The sequence below is a fragment of the Setaria viridis genome, chromosome 2 (assembly GCF_005286985.2).
Source record: "Setaria viridis chromosome 2, Setaria_viridis_v4.0, whole genome shotgun sequence".
Lineage (NCBI taxonomy): Eukaryota > Viridiplantae > Streptophyta > Magnoliopsida > Poales > Poaceae > Setaria > Setaria viridis.
Window position 1 is genome coordinate 4,992,796 of NC_048264.2, and position 7,964 is coordinate 5,000,759.

Sequence of the window (7,964 nt, forward strand, 5' to 3'; positions counted from 1 at the left end):
CGACTTACAAAATTTCTGCCTACCTCTGCTCTATTGCAAAACTAATTTGTGTCCCGGATCTTTTCCAGATGGCCGAGGAAGGATGGGTCAACAGCCACTGTCTGGAGGAGCCTGGTTTTCCCAGATCGCTGTTCGCCTGCATGGACCGCCTCGGGATTTATGAGCGTCCGGAGTACACCAGCAGGGAGTACGAGGACCGCGGGACCCCTCGGTGTGAGATGATTATCTACATCGGGCGGAGTAGCCGCTACCCCGACATCCAGCCATGGAATATGACTGCCACCGGCTTCCGGCACAAGGATACTTATCAAGTGGCAGCCCGGAAGGCCCTCCGTTTCCTGTGCCAGATCTATGAGAGGCACATTGGCTGCACTCCGATGAGGTTCTACCCGCCTGTCAAGAAAAACCACCCGGTTTGGCTGGCCCGGGTACGGACCTTGGAAGGACGTGGACAGCGCGAGGATGACCCCACTGTGCTACACATGGCTGCCTACCTTCTCACCTTGGACGAGCTCTACGTTGAGCAGGCTGCTAAGTTGAAGCAGCAGACCCGTAGAGCCGAGGATGCAGAAGTTATGGTGAGGAGGCTTCAGGTGAAGTTAGCCGCCGCCGAAGCTCGAGCCGCAGCCGCTCAAAGCAATGAGGCCATTGCCGTTGAGGCTCTCAAGGAGGCTGAGGATCGGCACTCCAAGGAACTGAAGGATGCCCACCTCACCATTCGTGCCAGAAGGACGATGGTGGCCATCGAGGACGACGAGGCCCCGATCCTTGAAGGAATTCCCATTGCCCCAGGGCCCAGTAAGCGGAAAAGCCCGGATGCCACCCTGGCACCACCACCTTCAGAAAGGGACTCCGAGGTGTCGGATGTAGTGGTTCCCGAGACCCCTCCCACGGGCGGGACTCTGAAGGATGAGGTGCTGGCCCTTCTCCTTCCGTTAGAAGACCACTCAGTCCAGGGAGAAGACTCGCCCCGCGAGTAGTATGCCCAGCCAGAATTGCCCAAGGAATGAAGCCGTCATGGTCCGCAATTTAGAGTTATACCCCTCCAGTTGTGTTGTTGTAACCGGTCGCGTAGTACGTGTTTTGGCTTTACCCCCAGCAGTGTTGTACCCCTCGTGGCAAAATAAATAAAATCGCTTGTGTTTGTTGCTTGTTAGTCTGTGTGTTTGTCGACAGGAGGTGGATTCTGTCTCTTCGAAAATACGAATTAACCACTCTAAAGATCACTAAAATCCCAATCACACTCTCATAAAGTCTCACTCAATCTGCAGATGCCGCCCAAGCGTGCCACCAGAACTTCCCCAAGTCAGGCCCATGCCACCCCCAGTGCGGAGAGGCAGCCAGAAAGGCAAGAACCGCCTCCGGCAACGCTTCCTGAGGAGCAGGAAGTGAGCCAGCCAGAAGGAAGGGGAGAAAGTCAAGTGGGAACACAGCAGCCACCACCCCCACCGGTTATTGATCTGGTTCAAGTGATGAACAACCAGACCCTCCTGCTGGAAGCTCTGGCCAACGCCATTACTCGTCAAAGGCCCCGCGGGCAGAACATGAATGAGAAGTTGACGGACTTCCTCCGGACCAAGCCACCCACTTTTGGCGGGTTTGTCAACCCTCTGGACGCGGATGATTGGCTGCGCGTCATCCAGAGGAAGCTGGAGCCATTTGGTTGTGAGGGCAGGGACAAAGTTCTCTTGGCTGCCCACCAGCTCACTGGGACTGCCCTAGCTTGGTGGGAGAACTACTGCTCTGCCGCCCAGGATGCCTCCACTATCACCTGGGATGAGTTCGTGACAGAATTCCGTCGCTACCATATCCCCGCAGTGAAGCGTCCTCACATAAGTAGAGACTAAATGTGATACAAATATCAGTCCCAGGAGGCTGATAACACATTTATTCGACAGATAATTCAGTTACCGTACAACTCCCGAGGGAGTGGGCGTGAAAGCCACGCAGCGATAAACAGTAAATAAATAACGGCGGCTAACCAAGCGACTGCCAAAAGACAGCACTCGGGACTACACGGTAGCAGCAGCATCTTGGGCAGGCCAACACCACAGGCAGCGTCGGGTGCGGACACAACCATTACTCAATGTCCTCGGCGACGAAGTCCGGGTCCTCCTCTGTAGCAATCGAAGCAAGGGTGAGTACTAACGTACTCAACAAGTCCAACCCCATCCACGGAGGGGATACAAGCAAGTTTATGCACAAGTATAACAAGGATAGGCTAGAGTTTATTTGCGGAAAAGCTAAATTTTAACACATGCAGGGGATCGTTTTCGAAAGGGTTTTTGTAAAGTTTTCCTTTAATACCCGTAACACTTAGTGGGGTTGATCCTACACAAGGATCCAAGTTTTTATCGCTATCGGACTCCCCGTCCGTCATAGCGCACGGCACAACTGCCGGACTCTTCCAAAATTCCACACACACACACACGCATGACATTCTTGCCCAATTGCTAGTTATGTGACCAAGCCGTAACTCGTCCAATGCCGTGGACACGGCTACCCGGATAGGTTTTAACTCTGCAGAGGGTGTACACTTTTCCCACAAGTAGGGTACCGCAGCACGATCACCTTAGTGACGGTACAGATCCTAACAAAGCCATTACCCACCTTAGCTAAGGCTGGCTAGCCCTCGCGGAAAACACCCAAGGGGTTCATGGCTCGTCCATGAGACCGTAACCGGGACCTAAGTCACCAAGATCTTACTCCTTTTCCATGGGTTCCCGTTGCTCACCAGCACCCCTGAGGACTAGCAGTTCAGCTAGTGGGATTTATGCTAAGCCATTGCCCATACAACGGTCGAGTGGTTGCACGATAGTGGAATTAGGCAAGATGACACATCAACTCGATCCTTAAATATGACAAGATGGATATCTCCCGACATTGCTCAACCACCAAGGTACGAGCACAACAACATGGCATCCCACACAAGGAATACTCATCCATCCTGTCTACACATCCTTTTCCCTTGAACCCGAAAAGCCATTTGTCTCACTTGCACACACACACGTTTATTTTCCGAAAACACCATGGTAATAATGATTGCAGCTGAGTAACAAATTCCTAAGCGTTCTAGCAGTGGTTATCATCTAAACAGAGCAAGTCGTATTTAGAGATAAGCATAGGATAACAAGGAATGTTCATAACAATCAAGGGGTGGCTATCCAACCATGTCTTGCGATGAAATATTATGCATTTTGTAAAACAGGCCAATAGGTTGTGTTTGAAAAACTAGGTATTAAGTATGCATCAAAGGGTGAGATTGGACTTGCCGTCTTCAAAGCCTTCTGGTAGCTCCGGCTCGCGGTACTGGTCGTCGGGCTCGGGCTCGCGGTCAAACTCCTCCTCGGGCAATCCGCGATCTACGGCACGCACAAACAGACACACAAATAAATAAAAGAGAAAACGGTTTTTATCCGTGAGCTCCGAACAGGAAACGTGAACGGAAAATAGGTAGAAGGATTATTTCTGGGAAATTTGGATATAGATCGGCGAAAGTATTCTGGAGGATGACGTGGTAAAATTTGGGATTCATTGGAGGGAGTTTGGCGCATGAAATGACGGGTTAAACATGGATTAGGGGCCTAAACGGAGGTTTAGGGCTGATTTGTAATAAACCGGGGACCTATTTGTAAATACTCTTAGAGGTGGAGGGGCCTATGCGTAATTTGGGGAAACTTGGGGGTCGGATCGAAATTGAAAGGTTTTTATCTCTTCTTCTTCCAGGAAGGGAAGAGAGAGAGAGTGTGAGGAGTTGGGGGGGGGGGTCCGGCGGCGGCCGGCCGGCGGGGCTCCGCCGGCGGTGAGCCTCGGGCCGGGGGCGGCGGTGGAAGGGAGGCCCATTTGGCCCCTTACCTTGGAGTTTCGGCGCGGGATAAGAGGCGGCCGGCGATGGTATTTTGGTGGTGGTGGTGGCGGTGGCTCGGGCGGCGGCGGTGCACGGGCGGCGGCTTGGGCGGCGGTGCACGGGCGGCGGCTTGGGCGGCGGTGCACGGGCGGCGGTGGCGAGCTGGGCGGTGGGGGTGTGGCGATTGGAGCCCGGCGGGATGGTCCTTTTATAGCCCGGCGGCGGGTGGGGGTCCGGACCAAGGGGCGCCGGCGGCACAGTGCGGTGGCGTGCCGCTTGGGGCCGGCGGCGGCGGTAAGGTGGGGGGCCCGGGCAGGCCGGGCCGGCGGCGGTAGGGGCTCGGCTCGAAGGGGCGGCCGGCCGGCGGTGGCCGGCACGGCACCGGTGCCGTGACCGGGCCGGAGGTGGAGCCGGGGAGGTAGGGGCCAGCGGGCGGCGCGCCGTCCGAGGAGGCCGGCGTGACACCGGCGGGGCTGGGCCGAGCGGCGGACCCCAGGCGAGCGGCGGACCGGGCGGCGTGGCGCCAGGGGCGCCGGAGTTAAGGAGCTGGGGCCAGTTGGTTCGGGCGCCAGGAAGGAGGAGAGAAGGAGAGAGAAGAAGGAGGGAGGGAGAAGAAGAAGAAAGAGGAAGAAAGAAGAAGGAGGAAAAAGAAAAGGAAAAAGGGGAGGAAAAAGAGAAAGAAAAGGGAGAGACCGGCGGCATTCGCGGCACGCGGTCGGGGCACGCGCACGGCGTCTGACAACGGCACGCGGCGAGATTTACGGGCACGGATAAAGAGGCAGGTGGGGGTCGGCATGGTACCGGGACGGCGAAATCGTCGGGGAGATTTCCGATTTCCGGGAGCTCAGCGGTAAAAAGATTTTAAAGGCAGTTTTTAACGGGTGGTTTTAGTTGGTGATTTCTGCGGGCGTTACAAACCTACCCCACTTAAATTGAATCTCGTCCTCGAGATTCGACTGAGTCCTGAAGAGATGGGGAAATTCCTTCTTTAACGCGTCCTCGCGTTCCCACGTGGCCTCTTCTTCGCCGTGCCTGCTCCATTGTACTCTGCAGATCCGAACTGCTGTATTCCTTGTCCTCCTCGTGACAGTGTCCAAAATCTTGACAGGCACTTCTTGATACCGAAGGTTCTTTTGTAGGTCTATTATCTCCACCGGTACTTGCTCCTCCGGTACTCTCAAGCATTTTCTTAGCTGGGAGACATGAAATACTGGGTGTATATCTGACATTTCTTCGGGCAGTTGGATACGGTACGCTACGGCTCCAACTCTCTTTAACACCTGGTAAGGTCCAATGTACCGAGGGGCTAGCTTTCCTTGCACTTGAAACCTTCGAGTACCCCGAATCGGGGATACCTTGAGGTAGACAAAATCTCCCTCATTGAAGCACAATTCCCGTCTTCTCTTGTCCGAGTAGCTCTTCTGTCTGGACTGGGCAGCCTTCAGCTTCTCTCGGATTTCTGCTACACGGTCTTCTGCTTCCTTGATAAAAGCTGGTCCGACCAGGGAACGCTCTCCGACTTCTGACCACATCAAAGGGGTCCGACACTTTCTACCATAAAGAGCCTCAAATGGTGACATGCCTAGACTGGCTTGGTAACTATTGTTGTATGAGAACTCTGCATAGGGTAAGCTTTGTTCCCAATCCTTTCCATAGGTGAGGACACACGCCCTCAACATATCTTCCATGATTTGATTTACCCGCTCTGTTTGGCCATCGGTCTCGGGGTGATAGGCTGAACTAAAATCCAGTTTGGTGCCCATGGCTTTGTGTAAGCTCCTCCAAAACCTAGAGGTGAACTGAGTTCCTCTATCCGAGACGATCCGACTGGGCACACCATGCAGCTTCACTATGTTGTCGACGTAGAGTCGAGCCAGTTTTTCTCCGCCGTATCTACCCGTACGGACCACATACGGTGGAGAAAGACTAGCTCGACTCTACGTCGACAACATAGTAAAGCTGCATGGTGTGCCTAGCCGAATCGTCTCGGAAAGAGGAACTCAGTTCACCTCTAGGTTTTGGAGGAGCTTGCATAAAGCCATGGGCACCAAACTGGATTTTAGTTCAGCCTATCACCCCCAGACCGATGGCCAAACAGAGCGGGTAAATCAAATCATGGAAGATATGTTGAGGGCGTGTGTCCTCACCTATGGGAAGGATTGGGAACAAAGTTTACCCTATGCAGAGTTCTCATACAACAATAGTTACCAAGCCAGACTGGGCATGTCACCCTTTGAGGCCCTTTATGGTAGGAAGTGTCGGACCCCTCTGATGTGGTCAGAAGTCGGAGAGCGTTCCCTGGTTGGACCAGCTTTCATCAAGGAAGCAGAAGACCGTGTAGCAGAAATCCGAGAGAAGCTGAAAGCAGCACAGTCCCGACAGAAGAGCTACTCGGACAAAAGAAGACGGGAATTGTGCTTCAATGAGGGAGATTTTGTCTACCTCAAGGTATCCCCGATTCAGGGTACTCGAAGGTTTCAAGTGCAAGGAAAACTAGCCCCTCGGTATATTGGACCATACCAGGTGTTAAAGAGAGTGGGAGCCGTAGCATACCGTATCCAACTTCTTGAGGAAATGTTAGATATACACCCGGTATTCCATGTCTCTCAGCTAAGGAAATGCTTGAGAGTACCGGAGGAACAAGTACCGGTGGAAACAATAGACCTACAAAAGGACCTTCGGTATCAAGAAGTGCCTGTCAAGATTTTGGACACTGTCACCAGAAGGACAAGGAATACAGCAGTTCGGATCTGCAGAGTACAATGGAGTAGGCATGGCGAAGAAGAGGCCACGTGGGAACGCGAGGACGCGTTAAAGAAGGAATTCCCCCATCTCTTCAGGACTCAGTCGAATCTCGAGGACGAGATTCAATTTAAGTGGGGTAGGTTTGTAACATCCGCAGAAACCACCAATTAAAATCACCCGTTAAAAACCATCTTTAAAAACTTTTTACCGCTGAGCTCCCGGAAATCGGAAATCTCCCCGGCGATTTCGCCATCCCGGTACCCATGCCGACCCCTACCATTTTATCTGTGCCCGTAAATCTCGCCGCGTGCCGTTGTCAGACGCCGCGCGCGTGCTCCGACCGCGTGCCGCAATCGCCGCCGGTCCCCCTCTTTTTCTTTCTCTTTTCCCTCCCCCTTTTTCCCTTTTCTTTTTCCTCTTCTTTCTTCCTCTTTCTTCTTCTTTCTTCCTCCTTCCTCCTTCTCTCTCCTCCTCTTTCTTCTTCCTGGCACCCGGCGTCACCTCCCCCTGGCGCCACACCTCCTGGCCGGCCAACGCCATTTACTCCGGCGCCCCCCATCCCTGACGCCATACTGCCCCGTCGCCCGGACCCGCGCCGCCCGCCTTGGGTCCCGCCGGTCACCTCCGCCCGTCACCGGCCCCCTCGCTCGGCTCGGTCCCGCCGGTCACCTCGGCCCTCCCGGCCCCGCCGGCGCGCCTGGCGCCACGCCGCCCGGCCGCCTTGGGCCCGCGCCCGGGGCACGTGCCGCCGCCCGGCGCCGACTCCCCGGCCGGCCTGCCCGGCCCCTACCCCGCCGTACGCCACCGCCACTCCGCCCCGGCGCCTGGCGCCCGACCCTGCGCTCGCCCGGACCCAGCTGCGACCGCGCCCGGCGCGTCGCGTCGGTCCGCCCGGCCCCAGCCGGCGCGCCGCGCGTCGCCACCGCCGGCGCCGCTACCGGTCCCGGTCGACACGCGGGCGTGCCCGCCATGCCGCGTCCCGGCCCCGCACGCCACCGCCGGTGCCCTCCCCGCCGCCTATAAAAGCCGCCCGGCCCTCCCCACTCTCCATCCGCCAACACCACCACTCCCCGCTTCCCCTGCCACCGCCACCCGAGCCGCCGCCGCCGCCGCCGAGACCCACCACCGGCCGCACCCCCTTCCCTATCCAAATCACCAAGGTGAGTAGCAAAATGGGGCCTCCACGAACCCCTCCACCTTCTCCCGCCGCCTCCCCTCACCGCCGGCGACCCTAAGCCGCCGCCCCAAGGCCCGACCGTGCCCCTCCCTCTCTCCCCCTGTGTACTGTGCGCACCAAAGGAAGAAGAAAGCCAAATTCCGATCTAACCCCCTGAAATCCACTATTCGCGAAATAGTCCTCCCACCACTCTCA